The sequence below is a fragment of the Macaca thibetana genome, chromosome 19, assembly GCF_024542745.1.
Source record: "Macaca thibetana thibetana isolate TM-01 chromosome 19, ASM2454274v1, whole genome shotgun sequence".
NCBI classification, from domain to species: domain Eukaryota; kingdom Metazoa; phylum Chordata; class Mammalia; order Primates; family Cercopithecidae; genus Macaca; species Macaca thibetana.
In genome coordinates this window covers 42,911,652-42,928,550 of record NC_065596.1, presented here as the reverse complement: position 1 = coordinate 42,928,550, position 16,899 = coordinate 42,911,652, and the positions used below count along the sequence as shown (strand labels likewise).

Genomic DNA, 16,899 nt, shown 5'->3' with positions numbered 1-16,899 from the left:
TTCACTCCAGAAATAACGCCCTTAGGAAAAGTGGTAATAACAACAGGAATAACCGCAGCAGACACTTCCACAGAGTCTACTAGGGGCAGGGACGGCTCCAGGCACTTGGTCACTTACTAATTCTCTCACCCTCGTAATCATCTCTGGAGGGAGGTGCTAGTACTACCTCCATTTTACAGATGAGGAAAAGGAGGGCCTGAGAGGTGAAGTGGCTTGCTCCCATCAGTCATGCACTAGAAAGTTACAGAGCTGGGTTTAAAGCCAGGTGCTGGGCTCCTGGGGCCATGGGGTGTTCTGCCTAGTTTGTGTCCCCCCCGCCCGTGATGGGAGCTGAAGAATGCGGTCAGCAGGGTGGCAGGGGGGGGCCGGCGGGCATCAAGCGAGTGGCGAGGCAGACACAGAAAGGTGTCCCTGAAGAGGTCATTCTCAAACTCTGAGCTGAAGGATGAGGAGTTAATAAGACAAAAATGAGGGAAACCTTCCAGGTACTGGGAAGAGCACGAGCCAAAGCCCTCCTGCAGAAGGGACAGAGCCCGCTCCGAGAAGGAAGGGAGTAAAGGAGTGAGGCTGGCACACTGGCCTCACAAGGCCATTAAGCGGTCATGCTGTCCCTGCCATGTGGGGAAAGAGCCGAAGGGGACAAGGGTCAACGTGTGATGGCCAGGAATAAAGCAGGGTGAAGAGCCCCTGAGAGAAACTCCCTCCCTTGGCAGGAAGAGGAAGGCAGAGGTGCCCTGCTGGCATGCCGAGGGAGAAATGCAAACTCAAGGTTTCTATTTCATTTGGGAGGAACCACAGCTGCCAGCCCTTTGTGGGAGGAGGGAAAGGCAAAAAGCACTGAGCTCTCCTGGGCTTCATCATCGCGGTCATCTTCCAGGGGCAGCAGCGATTCTGACCGTCCAGAACGTGGCATTGGCCATGCCCTCAGGACCGCACCTAAGAGGCATGCACCTGCCTCACAAATACTGACTTCGAGCCCTATTATGTACTGGACACGTGAGAAAGCAAAACAGTTATCATTTATATTCTGGCCAGCCAAGCGTGGTGGCACACACCTATAATCCCAGCACTTCAGGAGGCCGAGACAGGAGGATTGCTTTAGCCCAGGAGTTCGAGACCAGCCTAGGCAACATGGCAAAACCCCATCTCTACAAAACTACAAAAATTAGCCGGGTGTGGTACTGCGTGACTGTAGTCCCAGCTACTCGAGAGGCTGAGGTGGGAAGACGGCTTGAGCCTGGGAGGCAGGGGTTGCAGTGAGCTGAGATCATGTCAGTGCACTCCAGCCTGGGTGACAGAGCCAGACCCTGTCTCAACCCATCCCCCACCAAAATTACATTCAGCACTGGGATGCGGGGGGGCATGACATATTAAAGGTAATTATGCTATAACGGCTAATTGCTAGTTCTTACTATTTACACATTAGCAATTCTTTAAAACCTCCAACCCCATGATCACAGGAGATATTATCTCCATTTGATGAGGAAACTGAGGCAGGGAGAGGTTCAGTGACTTGCTTAATGTTACACAGACACAGATGATACATACAAACACAGGGTGGGCATTCATTCCACGATGTCTGAGTAGAATGGGAGGCGCTGGTCAGTGAGGGAGAGACAGCAGAGTCAGGTCAAGAAGCCCCCAGCCAGGGCCAGGCGCGGTGGCTCGCACCTGTAATCCCAACACTTTGGGAGGCTGAGGCGGGCAGATAACTTGAGATCAGGAATTTGAGACCAGCCTGGCCAACATGGTGAAACCTCATCCTACTAAAAATACAAAACTTAGCCAGACGTGGTGGCGGGCTCCTGTAATCCCAGCTACTCGGGAAGCTGAGACGGGAGAATCGCTTGAACCTGGGAGGTGGAGGTTGCAGTGAGCAGAGATCGCGCCACTGCACTCCAGCCTAGGAGACAGACAAAGACTCCGTTTCAAAAAAAAAAAAAAAAAAAAAAAAAAAAAAAGAAGGCCCCACCCAGCCCAGCCCAGCCTTGGTCCCTGAGCTAGAGGTGAACTCAGAGAGCAAGGCAGGCAGAGAGGCAGGCAGGCAGGGAGGCAGGGAGGCAGGGAGGCAGGTAGGGAGGCAGGCACAGCGACGCCCGGGCAGCTCGCCTGCTTCTCAAAAGGTGGCCCCGCTGCTCCCAGCCTGTCCCTGGCCCTCCTGTGAAGGGAGCCTGCATCCAGCCCTTGACCTATCTAGGGAGGAAGGAAGGATGTGGACTCATCTGTCTTTGAGAACACATGTGAACCAAACCACAGAGAGGAGGCTTCAGAGCTCGCCCCTGCAGGCGGGCAGCCTATTAAAGAGGCTTCTCTGGTTGCTAAAATAGTACAGGGTGTGACTGGGGGGAAGGGGGGTGGAAGAACACAGAAAGGCAAGCTTGTCAGTTGAGTTGGGCTCCACGGTCACCCCTCCGTGTGCCAAGGCCCATGGTGACCCGGCTAAGGCGGGCTTCAGGGAGCCCCAAGAGCAGTTTCTGCTTTGTCACTGTGGGCTGCAGGAGGGAGATGGAGACCCAGCATCTCTGGTCATAAAGTCCTTCCTGCGTCACAGGGACCCCTCCCAGTCGCCAGGATGTGGGGCGGTAGGTGAATGAATGATGGATATTGTTCAGGAGGTGACCTAAGCACCCAGGAATGTGGCAGCAGTGGGCTTTAATGAGCCATTCATCAATGAATCCCTCCCTCAACCCGAAGAGGCAAAGCCCTCTCTACTCTGGGGCACTGACTAAGAAACAAACATTCAGCAGACACAGGGCAACCGAGTGGTTCCAGTGGGCAGGGCGATGGTGAACTGGAGGTTAGAAAGGGCCCTGGTGGGATGAGGCTGACCCAGCTGAACAAACTCGCCTTCTCTTTTCTTCCTGCCTTCCTGTTACAAAACATGTTCTCAGAACTGAAGGGGGTGGAGGGAAATGGCTATTGGAAGCTGGAATTCCACTAAGCCCAGAATAAAGAGAGTCTCTTGCAAAGTCGCTTTGAGCCTAGAAACAGGCTCGAGAGATCCCTCGGGAGGGGCGAGCAAGCCGGCTCTGCACTGTGTAGCACAGGATCCAGACCGGATTGCAGGCTTCCCTCTCCCCACCCACCAGGCTGATGCTCACATGTGGATTCCACGGACCCTGAACTTGACAAGATTTTAGAATAAACCATTTGCTACCTCACACCACAACCCTCTTCTGCCGTGTACACTGCCCACCCGCCTAGCAGGATATCACAGGCCGACAGGCTGACCTAGGAGGACCAGCCTGCATGCATTTTCCCTAGGCTCGGAGTTGACTGCAACTGGCCACAGCCAGCCCCACCCCCAGGTACCTGGAGGCCAGACGGAGCTCCCTAGCACCCTGGGAGTTTTCAAACCTTGGCTCTGAAATACCGTGTAGGGTTTGTCGTTCCGCTGGGGCATCAGTTGCTTTGAGGGGGAGGGCGCCGTCCCACCTCCTGAACTCCCACCTTGCCTGCTGTGGCCTCTGACGCTGCCCATGGTTCCTGCTTCCACGGGTCCTTGGGAAGGGTGTCCGGGGCTTGGACACAGGGGAGGGACAGCTATTTATTCCTGGGTAGGCACCCAGCCTTCTTATCACCCATCTGGCAGGCTATTGCCAGACCTCAGGCAAGGCCTAGCCCCACTGGGGCATCTTTTCAGTTCCTGAAAGCAGAAACGGCTCCCTGGCCCACGGGCTTCATCACCAACTATAAAGGCGCTTTCAGGGCCAGACGGCTAAGCCTTCTGGAATCTGGGTTACCAGCTGCACAGGCAGAGGTGCTCGCCCTGGCAAGGGGGCCTGTGGAGCCTCTGGCCTGTCTATGAGAGTGCACACCTGAGCACTTTTTGAAGATCCACTGCCACCAGATTCTGAAGGAGATAAAAGCCAGGGAACAGGCTGAAAGAACAGAAAACGAGCAGGTCACGAACATGGCCACAAGATGGGTGCAGCAACTAATGCATGGGACGCAGACAGCCCCACCTGCCCAGGCGATCAGGGCTGGTGCTGCCGCAGTTCAGCGACACACGGGGCTGCCCGTCCAGGACCCAACCCCGGCCGGGGGCAAAGCAAGTGCACTGTGTATGCCTGTTACATGACGACATAACCTAATTTGAAAGCAATTACAGTGAAATATGGAATGCGTCTTATGTCCTGGCCTGAAGTTGCCTTATTCGGAGTTTTCTCAGCCTACATGAAAAAGCTCTGACTTCGCAGTTGGAGGAGAGGTATAAATACCGCTGAGTGGGGTAGCAAGCATTCCAAAGGTCCTGCGTGTCTACCCAGAAACCAGCTCTTTGCACCCGGCCCCCTCCCCGCAGCCAGTATTCCAGTCTTGGCCAATCCCCTTTGAGGGGCCAGAAAGCGTGTGTGTTGCTGCTGCAAAGGATGGATTTTGTTTGTTTTTGTTTTTGTTTTTGAGACAGAGTCTCGCTCTGTCACCAGATTGGAGTGCAGTGGCGTGATCTCGGCTCACTGCAGCCTCCACCTCCTGGGTTCAAGGGATTCTCCTGCCTCAGCCTCCCGAGTAGCTGGGATTACAGGCACCCACCATCACACCCGGCTAATTTTTATATTTTCAGTAGAGATGGGTTTCCGCCATGTTGGCCAGGCTGGTCTCGAACTCCTGATCTCAGGTGATCCATCCACCTCGGCCTCCCAAAGTGCTGGGATTACGGGCATGAGCCACTGCGCCAGGCCAAAGGATGGATTTGGGAGTGCTGTCTCCTCTTGAGAAATACTGGTCTAAGACTTTCCTCTAGCTCTTTATAGGGTTGGTTTTGTCTCGTCACTCAGAACTTGCCTCAAATGCCAGCATCCCAGGAGGCCTTTCCACACTCTGCTGTCTTCCCTAGGCTATCACTCCACTCTGCGTTGTTGTTGTTTTGGTTTTTTGTGTTTTTTTGTTTTTGTTTTTGAGACAGAGTTTCACTCTTGGTGCCCAGTCTGGAGTGCAATAGCATGATCTCGGCTCAACGCAACCTCTGCCTCCCGAGTTCACGCTATTCTCCGGCCTCAGTCTCCCGAGTAGCTGGGATTACAGGCCCGGCTAATTTTGTATTTTTAGTAGAGACAGAGTTTCTCCATGTTGGTCAGGCTGGTCTCGAACTCCCAACCTCAGGTGATCCGCACACCTCGGCCTCCCACAGTGCTGGGATTACAGGCGTGAGCCAACGCACCCGGCCTCACACTGCATTGTTTTACTCACTGCACCTACTACCATCGGAAACTGTTCTTTATTCATAGCCACTCTCCCCCTCAAGTGCAGCATAAGCTCCCCAGAGGAGGGTTCTGTTTGCTGTGGGAACCCACTGCCTGGAGTGGTGCCTTTCACATAGTAGGTACTCAATAAATCTAGGAGTGAGTAGAATCAGGTTGTGGCATCTCACATCCAGCTTTTACTTTCTTTCCCTCTCTTTCATGTACTCTTTAAATATGTACATAGTTTGGAGAATCAATTTTTAAAAATTGAAATGTAATTCACATAATATACCAAAAAATTCACCCTTTTACGTAAAATTCAGGGAGTTTTAGTATATTCACGAGACTGTGCAACAACCACCACTATTTAATTCCAGAACAACGCTAGGCATGGTGGCTCACGCCTGTAATCCCAGCACTTTGGGAGGCCAAGGCGGGCGGATCAAGAGGTCAGGAGTTCAAGACCAGCCTGGCTGTTACCGGTGGGTCTTTGTTCTTAGAGCTCCCAAGATGGTGGTGGCTGCTCCCAAGATGGCAGCAAGACTTTTATTCTCTGACCTGATGTTCTTGTCCTCACGATTCCAAGGAACTGAACCTTGAGCCACGTGGTGAGTGTTATAGCTCTATTAGAAGCCGTGGGACACGGAACAGAACCATGGAACCCAGCGACTAGTGTTTAGCTCAATTAGGACGAACTCGGGCACTTAGTCGCGCAGGAACAATGGCAAGCCTCTAGCCTGAATGGGAGCGGCAATGGGTGCCTCACTGGATCAGAAACGCAGCACCCTGCCAGATCTGGAGGTAGGTCTGTGATGGCGGCGAACAGCAGGGGAGGACGGTGAGCGAAAGCTCAGCTTGAGCTGGAACAAATGTGGACCAGAAGAATGTGTGGTTGCAAGATTTAATAGAGTGAAAACAGAGCTCCCATACAGCGGGAGGGGACCCAAAGGGGGTTGCCCACTCCCGGCTCAAATGCCTGGGGTTTACATCCCAATCATTGTCCCTCTTCCTGTGCTCTCAGATGATAGATGATTTGACTATTTCTTTACCTCCTGGTTTTAGCCTAATTGGTATTTTAGTGAGCCCTTTTTACTACCTGATTGGTCAGGTGTGAGCTGAGTTACAAGCCCCGTGTTTACAGGTGGGTGAGGTCCCTTCCCCAGCTAGGCTTAGGAATTCTTTGTTGGCCTGGGAAATCCAGCTAGTCCTGTCTCTCATGGCCAACATGGTGAAACCTGGTCTCTAACTAATAACACAAAAAGTAGCCGGGCGTGGTGGCGCACACCTGTAGTTCCAGCTACTCGGGAGACTGAGGCAGGAGAATCACTTGAACCCAGGAGGCGAAGGTTGCAATGAGCCAAGATTGCACCACTGCACTCCAGCCTGGGCAACAGAGCGAGACTCCGTCTCAAAGAAAAAGAAAACAAAAATTAAAAATTAACTGGGTATGGTGACTCTTGCCTGTAGTCCCAGCTACTCAGAAGGCTGAGGTGTGAGGAACACTTAGGCCTGGGAATTCGAGGCCACAGTGAGCTATGACAGCGCCACTTGCACTCTAGCCTGGGCAACAGTGAGACCTCACCTCAAAACAAAAAACCAAAAACACAAGGAACATGTCTACCACCGCAAAACTCCCCAACCCCACTTCCCTCCTACCTAGCTCCCAGCTCCTGACAACCACTAACCTACTTTCTTTCTCTTGCAATTTGCCTATTTTGGCCATTTCATACAAGTGGAACCATATGGTATATGATCTTTGAGTTTGGCTTCTCCTTAGCATGTTTTCAAGGTTCAGCCATGTTGTAGCACGTATCAGTACTTCATTCCTGCCTAAATAACATTCCATTGTATGGATATACCACAGTTTATCATTCATTGGATGATGGGCCTCTGGGTTGCTTCTATCTTTTGCATATTAGCGCCACCATGAATATTCACATGTGTAAGTTTTATGTGGACATGTTTTCAATTGCCTTGGGCATATACCTATGAGTAAAATTGCTGAGTCATATGATACCTCTAATATTTAAAAAATTTGAGGAACTTGGCTGGGCCTGGTGGCTCATGCCTGTAATCCCAACACTTGGGAGGCTGAGACAAAACCAGCCTGGGTGACATGGTGAAACCCCGTCTCTACTAAAAATATAAAACATCTGTTTAAAATTTGAGGAACTGCCAGACTGTTTTCCCAAGAAGCTGCACCACGTTATACTTCGACCAACAATGTGAGGGTTCTGATTTCTCCCATCCTAGTCAATACTATCTGACTTTCCGATTATAGCCATCATGGTGGGCGTGCAGTGGTATCTCATTGTGGTTTTTTGGTTTTTTGTTTTAGGGTTGGGGTCTCGCTCTGTTGCCCAGGCTGGAGTACAGTGGTGTCATCATAGCTCACTGCAGCCTTGAACTCCTGGGCTCAAGCAATCTGCCTACCTCAGCTTCCCAGGAGTATGCTACTATATCTGGCCAATTTCTTATTTTTATTATTATTATTTTGAGACAGGGTCTTACTCCGTTGCCCAGGCTGGAGTGTAATGGCATGATCTCGGCTCACTGTAACCTCTTCCTCCCAGGTTCAAGCGATTCTCCCACCTCAGCCTCCCCACTAGCTGGGACAACAGGCACCTGCCACCATGTCCGGCTAATTTTTGTGGGGTTTTTTTTTTTTTTTTTTTTTTTTTTTTGGTAGAGACAGGGTTTCACCATGTTTGCCAGGCTGGTCTCAAACTCCTGACCTCAGGTGATCCGCTCGCCTCAGCCTCCCAAAGTACTGGGATTACAGGCATGAGCCACCGTGCTGGGCCTAATTTTTTATTTTATCTGTAGAGACAGGGTCTCACTATGTTGCCTAGGCTGGTCTCCAATTCCTGGCCTCAAGCCATCCTTCCACTTCTACCTCCAAAAATGCTGGAATTATGGGCATCAGCCACCAGGCCCAACCACGTTATGGTTTTGATTTGCCCTCATTAGTAATGACATTGAACACCTTTTCACGTGCTTATTGACCATTTATAGATCTTCTTTGGAGAAGTGTCTACTTGAATCCTTTGCCCATTTTTAACTGGCTTGTCTTTTTAATGTTAAAGAGTCCTTTATACATTCTAGACAGTAGACCTTTATCAGATATACAATTTGTAAATATTCTGTGGGTTGTCCTTTTACTTTAATAGTGTCCTTTGAAGCAAAAAGTTTCCAGTTTTGAAACAGTCTAATTTATCTATTTTTCTTCAGTTATGTTTCTGCTGTCATATCTAATAACCGTTGCCTAACCCAAGGTCCTGAGATTTACACTTGTGTTTTCTTCTAAGAGTTTTACAGTTTTAGCTCTCACATTTAAGTATCTGATCCATTTGGAGTTAATTTTTGTATATGGCGTGAGATAAAGGTCCAACTTCATTCTTTGCAGACGGGTATCTATTAATAGTTGTTCCTGCACTATTTGTTGAAAACACTATTCTTTCCCCCATTGAATTGTCTTGTACCCTTGTTCAAAATCCATTGACAATAGATGTATGGGACCTCGGAGCTTTTTAAAAATACCTGAATTTCACCACAGGCAAAATGAGACAGATTCCCCTCAAGGTGGGCCCTGGGCAATGACATTTGACAAAGTCTACCTAGTGAGTCTAACATGAAGTGAGGGCTGAGAGCCACCAATCTAATCCAACCCCCTTGTTCCATATATGAAAGATCTGAGGTCTCAGTAGAACCAGCGGGGCTGGGTGCAGGGACTCACGCCTGCAATCCCAGCACTTTGGGGGACCGAGGCAGGCGGATCATTTGAGGTCAGGAGCTCAAGACCAGCCTGGCCAACATGGTGAAACCCCGTCTCTACTAATAACACAAAAAAATTAGCCAGACGTGGTGGCGCACGCCTGTAACCCCAGCTACTCAGGAGGCTGAGGCAAGAGAATCGCTTGAGCCTGGGAGGCGGAGGCTGCAGTGAGATTGTGCCACTGTACTCCAGCCTGGGCAACAGAGTGAGACTCCGTCTCAAAAAAAAAAAAAAAAAAAAAAAGAGACTCTGCCCCTAGATTTGCTAAACTGGAATGGACCCTTGGGGCTAAAAGAAACCCCACGGGAAAGGGGGATAGGCAGCCCGGGGTAGGAGCTGCCCCCGTCTCAGCCTGCCTCTTTTCTCAGACTTCCGGAGCCATCCCACACACGGGAAACCAACCAACCAACCCAAACCACTCAGATTATACGTCAAAGAACTGGGTTCTCCCCAAGGGGAAGAGCCTGTGTTCCCCACGCAGAGTCCACTTGCACAGGAAGATATAGGTCTAACCCAAGGCAGGTGGGGCCCACAGAGCAGAGGGGGAGGCAGTGCTCAGCCCTCCAGGCAAAGCTTCTCACCAGGAGGAGGAGATGGTGAGGCCTACCTTGAAATAACTACCTTTAACAGAGGAAACTTCCACTCCCAAAAGACAGTTTTAAAATTAGGGCAGCAGCAGAGGCTGGGGACTTGCCCTCCGCCTCCTCTGGCCCCATCTGGCATTTTGCTATGAAATGATCAGGCACATGGGGCCCTTCACCTGGAGAACAGGGAGTGTGAGCTACAAACACCCCATTTACTTTCAATGCTTACAGCTGAGCTCAGGTTTCCGGGTGGGGGTGGTGGACTAAAGATCGTCTGGTTAAACTTTGATCTTTCAAAAAGATAGCCAAGTGAGCCAGTTCGGCCTTGGCCTTGAGAGGGTGAGGCCTGGAATCCTGGCGAGTGCCTGAGGGGCCCAATCTTTAGATTTAATGCTTTAGTCTGGACAAATCCACCCAGGGATTTGTTCATCCAGACAGGAGGCCTTTGGCATTTGGGAAGAAAAGGTCAGACAGGGCACTGATGGGATTGTTATTTAGGCAAGTGCTACACACCCGTCCTGAGCTAGCGGGACCCCAAGAATTCCCCAGCAGATCTTGCCAGGTGCAGGAAGTGCCACAGGAAAGGAAAGGGGTGTCTGGAAGCAGGGCAAACACTCCTGTTTCTCCCTCTGTTCATCTCTCCAGCAGGTGGCTTGTTTTTCTGCTGGTATTCAAACTGGGCCCTGCCGGTGGAAGGGTGAATATGCCAGGCCCCAGAGTAATCTTTAACCGTGGTAAGGGTTTTGTCTTTGACAAGTGAAACTCCTACTTGGTGATCCTTTTCCTTTTTCCTGTTTTGAGAGGCTCTGATTCAACAGTCCACCCGGCCAAGTCAGGGCCATTCTCCTATTCCAGCGAAAGCAGAGAGGGGTGTCTCGGGGTGGGCATCCCGGCTAGGGTGGAGCCGGCTTGGTCTGGAAATCTGTGATCTTGACCATGTACAGCCCCACAGACTTGGGCTTGTTTCATGCATACTCAGTCCCTAGGGTAAGAAGATCCCTTTCAGAAGCAGGGTGAAGGCCGGGCGCGGTGGCTCAAGCCTGTAATCCCAGCACTTTGGGAGGCCGAGACGGGCGGATCACGAGGTCAGGAGATCGAGACTATCCTGGCTAACATGGTGAAACCCCGTCTCTACTAAAAATACAAAAAACTAGCCGGGCGTGGTGGCGGGCGCCTGTAGTCTCAGCTACTTGGGAGGCTGAGGCAGGAGAATGGCGTGAACCCGGGAGGCGGAGCTTGCAGTGAGCCGAGATCACGCCACTGCACTCCAGCCTGGGAGACACAGTGAGACTCCGTCTCAAAAAAAAAAAAAAAAAAAAAAAAAAAAAGAAGCAGGGTGAATTTGGAGCACTGAGAGGATTCGGGGTCTTTATCTGCATAATTGAGTCCCCTCGCTCCTGAGTGGAATGGCACTGGCAGGAGCCCAACCCACGGAGGCGTTGGGTGCTCACCAGCCTGCCTGCCCTTTGCCGAGGCCACAGGGCACCTCTCCAGGCCTGCACCTCACAGAGGCTCCGTGAGCACTGGATGAGGGGGTGAATGAACCCCTGAGTCCATCTGGGAGATGACTCCAACCAGAAATTCCAGGCTTGGAGTTTGAAGTTTGCCAGAAGGCAACTGCTGGTGTTAAGAGTTATCTAAACTTGCCCTTAGCCTCCTGTGAGTTGGTGTTGGCTCCCAGGCACTAGCATGGTGTGGGATACACAATTTGGGTGGGTTGGCCGGGCATAGTGGCTCATGCCTGTAATCCCAGCACTTTGGGAGGCCGGGGCAGGTGGATCACAAGGTCGGGAGTTCGAGACTATCCTGGCCAACATGGTGAAACCCTGTCTCTACTAAAAATGCAAAAATTAGCTGGGCACAGTGGTGTGCACCTGTAATCCCAGCTACTTGGGAGTCTGAGGCAGGAGAATTGCCTGAACCCGGGAGGCAAAGGTTGCAGTGAGCCGAGTTCACACCACTGCCCTCTACCCTGGCTACAGAATGAGACTCTGTTTCAAAAAAAAAAAAAAAATCAATTTGGGTGGGTTAAGAAATCACTCTGGGCCGGGCGCGGTGGCTCAAGCCTGTAATCCCAGCACTTTGGGAGGCCGAGACGGGCGGATCACAAGGTCAGGAGATCGAGACCATCCTGGCTAACATGGTGAAACCCCGTCTCTACTAAAAATACAAAAAACTAGCCGGGCGAGGTGGCGGGCGCCTGTAGTCCCAGCTACCCGGGAGGCGGAGCTTGCAGTGAGCTGAGATCGGGCCACTGCACTCCAGCCTGGGCGACAGAGCGAGACTCCGTCTCAAAAAAAAAAAAAAAAAAAAAAAAAAAAAAATCACTCTGGATTTGGGGTCTCTTTTTTTTTTTTTTTCCTTGACAATATTCAGTCCATCTCAGATTCCTGGGATGCATGAGACAGACAACACTAACAGTGTCTTGGGAGGATTTAAAGAAAGAAAAACCTGACCAGACCACAGAGAAGGTCTACAGAAAAGAAAGAAAGACCAAAATAGGATTCTATAGCCAAAGAGTAATTATAGGATTGGGAGGAACCAGTAGAGACTGAAACCTCTGACTCATAATTGCTCCATTAAAAATGGTGAAACATCTGCCCTGGCCGTGGAACAGGGCTACACTCTCACCCTGGCTCGCCCCACCTACAAGCCTTCCTGGGGCTGGCATGAAGGGGTGGCTGTCTCCAGGAGCGGGTGTGACGTCAAAGGACAAAGGGGCCCCTGCTGCTCTCACGGGTAGATCTGATTCCTGGCCCCAGAACAAGGGAGGAGTGGTTTGTCCTGCAGGGGGTGGGGGACCAGGGTGGGGCAGCACCAGGAAGGTGTGGGTTCAGTTTTCCAGGAAAGGCCCAGGTGGTCCTGAGTGCGCTCACTACACTGTGGGAAGAGGACCGAGGAGAACTCTGGGTCCCATGTCAACCTGCCCCATGAAAGCTACTAAGGGGCTGAGCCTGAACCAACGACAGCAAGAGGGATTTTTATGATTGGGTAGGGCATAAGGCCTACCCTACTATAATTACACAAATGACTCACATTTACTGAGCACTTAGTGTGTACCAGGGTTTGTTGCACATGCTCTAATTTTACAGATAAGGATCCAAATGCTGGGGGATATACCCACAGCCACACAGCTGTTAAGCAGAAGAGCTGGGACCCCGCGACCCCCAAACTAACCTCAAGCCTCACCAAGGCTGCTTTCCACTTCTTCTGTTTGCTCTGTGAGGCCCTGTGTGAGTTACTTCACATGGTTCCTCTCATTTGATCTACTCTAAGGAAGACACAAAACCAAGGGCAGTCCCAGGAGGCCCTCGGCAGATTCCAGCAGCCACAGTGCTGCAGGCCCCGCGCTGAGCCACTGGGTGAGTCATGGGGGAGGGCAGGCGAGTCAGGTGACTGGGTGAGAATCAGAGCTATGCTGAGGTGGCCTGGTTACCTTGACATTCCTGTGATTCTGCCAAGGTAAAAAGTAACCCAAAGAGTTTGCCTTATATGGGCATGATGACAGATTTCAACAAGACAGCGTGTTAACTGACCCTGTATCAAATCGGTTCCCGGACTGCACAGACAACGCCCGATAAAGCTGCTCTGGAAGTATAGGAAATAACAATTTATGAAGGGCTATCACCGGTGACTCACAAAGGTGTAGCCCAACTGCCATTGTGTATCTTTTAGAGAAGGGGGGGGAAAAGGTTGGTGGCCTGTGGGCCAAACGGCTGTCTCATTCTCCCTCCCACCAGTGGCCTAGGAGGCCTGGCTAGACCTCTCCCTCTGTTCACCGGGCCTGGCTCAAGGAGGGCTGGAGGAAATCAATTTCAAGCTGGGGCTGAAGAGCAAGTCCTGTCTGGGTTAGAGTCCTCACCACCTGCTTTCTCCCGGGGTGGGTTGGCGGGGGAGGGTGTCGAGAAAGAGGAGAGGCAGGGACTGCACCGGGAGGGAGGCAGAGGCTTTCAAGCCAGCATGGAACAAAATTATTAGGTCTGAGGGCACTGCACTGCATGAGAATCAAAGAAACGGACTGGGCCTCACAGGATTCCAGAGTCATCCCAGCCACTCCAAACTGCTGGCACCAGACAGCCCCTCCCAGGCACTCCCCAGTCCCCCCCACAAGGGAGAAACTCACTGCTCTGAGCCTCTCCCAAACTTCATTCATTCTCATTTTCAAATGTATTGGGCGTCTATCAGGAGCCATACACTATCCTGAGCACTGGGATTAAACAGACATCCCTGCCCTCATGCAACTTACAGTCTAGTGGAAGAGCCAATACAGACAAAAACAAGCTAAGGAGACAGGGATGGGTACCATAATACGGAGTACTGTGACTGGGGAGGGGAGTGAGCAGTGAGGGGAGGGAATCAAGCTCAGGTCAGGGAAGGCCTCTCAGTGGAGGTGACATTTGAGCCTGAATAAGTAGAAAGAGCCAACCAGGGGGAGATCATTCCCAGGGAAGGCGCTGGGTGGGAACTCAGGCCTGGTGGGTGTGGCTGGAGCAGAAGGAGCCTGTAGAGGGTGGGAGCCTGAGGAGCTTCAGCTGGCAGTGTGGGTTTCATCCTAAGAACAGGAAGCCTTTGGAGGGCCTCATGGGGGACGAGCACAGCCAGATTTTGCGGGGAGAACACCACCCCAATCCTGGTGGCCGTGTGGACTGCAAGGTGGTGGCTTGGACAAGGGTTCCAGCAGTAAGGCTGGAGAGAACTTGAAGGACCTGGGGTAGATTCTGAAGGCAGAGCTAACAGGACTTCTTGACCTTCATCAATGCCTCCCCTCTACAGGGTCAGGCACGGTGGCTCACACCTGTAATCTCAACACTTTGGGAGGTCAAGGCGAGAGGACTGCTTGAGGCCAAGAGTTCAATCCAGCCTGGGCAACACAGTGAGACCCTGTTTCAATTTGGGAAAAAACAAACAAAAAAAAAGAGAGAGAGGGCATGGTAGCTCAGGCCTGTAATCCCAGCACTTTGGGAGGCTAAGGCAGGCGGATCACTCGAGGCCAGAAGTTTGAGACCAGCCTGGCCAACATGCAAGATCCCATCTTTATTAAAAATAATAAAATTTAAAAACAAAAAAGCAGGCCGGGCGCGGTGGCTCAAGCCTGTAATCCCAGCACTTTGGGAGGCCGAGACGGGCGGATCACGAGGTCAGCAGATCGAGACCATCCTGGCTAACACAGTGAAACCCAGTCTCTACTAAAAAATACAAAATAAACTACCCAGGCGTGGTGGCGGGGCCTGTAGTCCCAGCTACTCGGGAGGCTGAGACAGGAGAATGGCCTAAACCCGGGAGGCGGAGCTTGCAGTGAGCTGAGATGCGGTCGCTGCACTCCAGCCTGGGCGGCAGAGCAAGACTCAGTCTCAAAAAAAAAAAAAGGAATAATCGAATAATCACATTATAGGCCGGGCGCGGTGGCTCAAGCCTGTAATCCCAGCACTTTGGGAGGCCGAGGCGGGCGGATCACAAGGTCAGGAGATCGAGACCACAGTGAAACCCCGTCTCTACTAAAAATACAAAAAATTAGCCGGGCGCGGTGGCGGGCGCCTGTAGTCCCAGCTACTCAGGAGGCTGAGGCAGGAGAATGGCGGGAACCCGGGAGGCGGAGCTTGCAGTGAGCCGAGATCGCGCCACTGCACTCCAGCCTGGGCAACAGCGTGAGACTCCGTCTCAAAAAAAATAAATAAATAAATAAAATAAAAATAAAAATAAAAAATAAAAAAGCAGTTGCTTTGTTGGAAAATATCTTCTTTGCTTTAAATCTTAAATCCTCCAGGCCAGGAGCAGTGGCTACTGCACTCCAGCCTGAACAACAGAGCAAGACTCCATCTCACCAAAAAAAAAAAAAAAAAAAAAAAAAAAAGATTGAAAGTTGAAACCTGCCTTCAGGTAGCATCCCATCTATCAGGAGAACTGAGATTCAGGACAAGGAGAGAGAACCACAACCAGGGGTCTGGGGGAGACCCTGACAGTGCTGCCCTAGAGGAATGCACAGCTCGGTCAGAGAGGGACAATGGGGAGCCAGTAGGAGGAGGGAGATGTGATCTGAGGACAGCAGAAGTCAGGTGACACCTGATCTGGGCCTTGAAAGGAGAGCGAGATTGCGATCAGTGGTGACCTGGAGAGAAGGTCGTTCTGCAGAGTGGGAACACCAAGGGCAGGAAAGACAAAAGTACCACAGACGTTTGGGGACCCCAGGAGAAGTGGCAGGGATGGTGTAAGCTGGGGACAGAAGGTGGAAAGACTAAAGAGCTCAGAACCTGCTCTCTGGGCAGTGAGGGGTGGAGATCTCCCAGAGTGACCTGACTAGATACCAGTCTCAGAAAGATGGGGTCTAGGGAGCCACAATCCAAACCAGGAGACTGGAGAGGGCCAGTAAGGAGGCTGCTGAGGGAGACACGAGCACAGATGATGACGAGAGCCAACGTCGGAGCATTTCCTGTGCATCAGATACCATCTTCACAGAGTGGTTAAGTCATCTGTCCAAAGTCACACAGTTCAGGCAGCCAGCAGCAGCTCTGCGAGTTCAGAATCTGCATTTTTTGTTTTTTGTTTTTTTTAAAGAGATGGAGTCTCACTCTGTTGCCCAGGCTGGAAGGTAGTGGCGCGATCTCAGCTCACTGCAACCTCCGCCTCCCGGGTTCAAATGATTCTCCTGCCTCCGCCTCCTGAGTAGCTGGGATTGATTACAGGCACATACCACCACATCCAGCTAAGTTTTGTAATTTTAGTAGAGACAGGGTTTCACCATGTTGGCCAGGCTGGTCTCAAACTCCTGACCTCAAATGATCCACCCGCCTTGCCTCCTCCCAAAGTGCTGGGATTACAGGCGCGAGCCACCTTGCTGGCCAAGACTCTGCACTTTTAAACCCTCATGATGTGGTCCTGAGGAAGGACAATGGTAGGAATAAAGAGAAGCAGGAAGGTAAGGGTTCTAAGAGATATTCAAGAGAAAGAAATCAAACTTGGTGCCTGTTACAGGATGAGAAGTCAAAAGCTGACTCCAAGGTTTCTGACACGGATGGCTGATGAATAGGCAATGCCAAGCCCAGGAAGTGGGACTAGAGAATGAGTTTGGTCTCAGACATGCCGAGACTGAAGTACATACTGTACAACCAGTGGGCATCAGGCAACGTCAGTCTAAAGTTCAGCAAAGGGATCATTTGTTCCCGCGGGCATTCATTCAGTCACTCATTCAAATACTTCCTAAGGCCGGGCGCAGTGGCTCACACCTATCTGTAATCCCAGCACTTTGGGAGCCCGAGGCAGTCAGATCACTTGCAGTCAGGACTTTGAGACCAGCCTGGCCAACATGGTGAAATCCCATCTCTACTAAAAACACAAAAATTACCCAGACTTGCTTGAACCC

The 16,899-nt window shown here is 51.3% G+C and overlaps 1 protein-coding gene and 1 long non-coding RNA gene across 6 annotated transcripts in view; one reads left to right on the top strand and one right to left on the bottom strand.

The window, feature by feature from the left end:
* Positions 1 to 16,899, bottom strand: part of ACTN4 (actinin alpha 4) — an 84,420-nt gene that overhangs the window by 34,743 nt on the left and 32,778 nt on the right. The gene's annotated exons all lie outside the window — the stretch shown is intronic.
* LOC126942163 (uncharacterized) overlaps positions 11,580 to 16,899 on the top strand; it is a 30,246-nt gene continuing 24,926 nt past the window's right edge. Inside the window, exon 1 of the long non-coding RNA XR_007721516.1 lies at positions 11,580 to 11,653. This is a non-coding gene — a long non-coding RNA (uncharacterized LOC126942163). The remainder of the gene's footprint in view (positions 11,654 to 16,899) is intronic.